At 74.7% G+C, this 1,017-nt stretch overlaps 1 protein-coding gene across 1 annotated transcript in view; it reads left to right on the forward strand.

The window, feature by feature from the left end:
* Nucleotides 1-1,017, forward strand: part of SEMA4B (sema domain, immunoglobulin domain (Ig), transmembrane domain (TM) and short cytoplasmic domain, (semaphorin) 4B) — a 30,272-nt gene that overhangs the window by 18,559 nt on the left and 10,696 nt on the right. The window lies entirely within an intron of this gene.

Raw genomic sequence — 1,017 nt, forward strand, 5'->3', positions numbered from 1 at the left:
CCGGCCGCAGTCGGGGGGCCGTGGGGTCAGGCCTGGTGCAAGCAGTCGCCGCGGCTCCCGGCTTGGGCCCTGCTGGCCTCTGGGCGTGAGGTGGGCGGGCCTGGGCCACCCGCCGTGGTGCCCTGGGTGTGACGGGGCCTCACTGTGACGGCGGGAGCGGGCCCCGGACACTGGGTGCCTCCAGCCCCGTCCTTCAGCCTCACCCCTCTTTCCTGCGGCCTCAGCCCAGTTTGGCACCGCCTGCCGGAGTGACCCTCCCTGGAGGGGGCTCTGCCCGCCTGGCATGGGCTGCGGAGGGAAGAGCGTTGCCAGGTCACTGCTGAGTCAGCGTCCCGCCCTGAAGGTGGGGTCTGAGAGCCCGGGCGGGCAGAGGCTGGGCTTAGTCCTGGCCTGGACCTCCTTGGGCCACCTTGTGAGGGGCCAGCCTGCACAAATCCCCGGTGCCTTCCCAGCTCCAACTGGGGGTGCCGGCGGGTCTGCCCCGCCAGGGCCCGTGGGGGCGCCGTGGGCGGTCAGCGTGGCCGGGGCGCTGGCGGGGTGGCGTGCGGGGTGGGGCCCTGACTCAGCCAGGCCTGCGCAGCGCTGACTGGCTGGTGGCCTGGGTGGGGACGGGCAGGGGGCGGGGGGCTGCCCAGCCCATTCCCGGCTCCCAGCGAAGCTTCCGGCTGAGTCACCGGGAAGGGAGCGGCTCCAGGTGAGGCTGGCGCTGAGCTGTTCCCGCCTCATTTCCTGCTCAGGCCCCGCCAGGGTGGGGAGTGGGGCTCCCGGCGGCTCCGACAGGCCCCCACCCTGCGGGCCGCCCCGTCCCAGAGCCACCAGCCAGGCCCCCGGGGCGCACGCAGGCCCCTCCGGAGGAAATCCCGGCCCGGTGGCCGCCGTCTCCCCACAAGCGGGCAGAGGGCACTGGGCCCGCACAAGGCTGGGGGCTCCCCAAGGCGTGTGCGCCCCAGCCAGGGCACAGCACCCCGCCCCGTCTCCTCTCCACAAACAGCACCAAGCGGGCACACAGGCGGGGAC

This window comes from Condylura cristata, unplaced genomic scaffold (assembly GCF_000260355.1).
Source record: "Condylura cristata isolate star-nosed mole 26May11 unplaced genomic scaffold, ConCri1.0 scaffold00035, whole genome shotgun sequence".
Taxonomy (NCBI): Eukaryota; Metazoa; Chordata; class Mammalia; order Eulipotyphla; family Talpidae; genus Condylura; species Condylura cristata.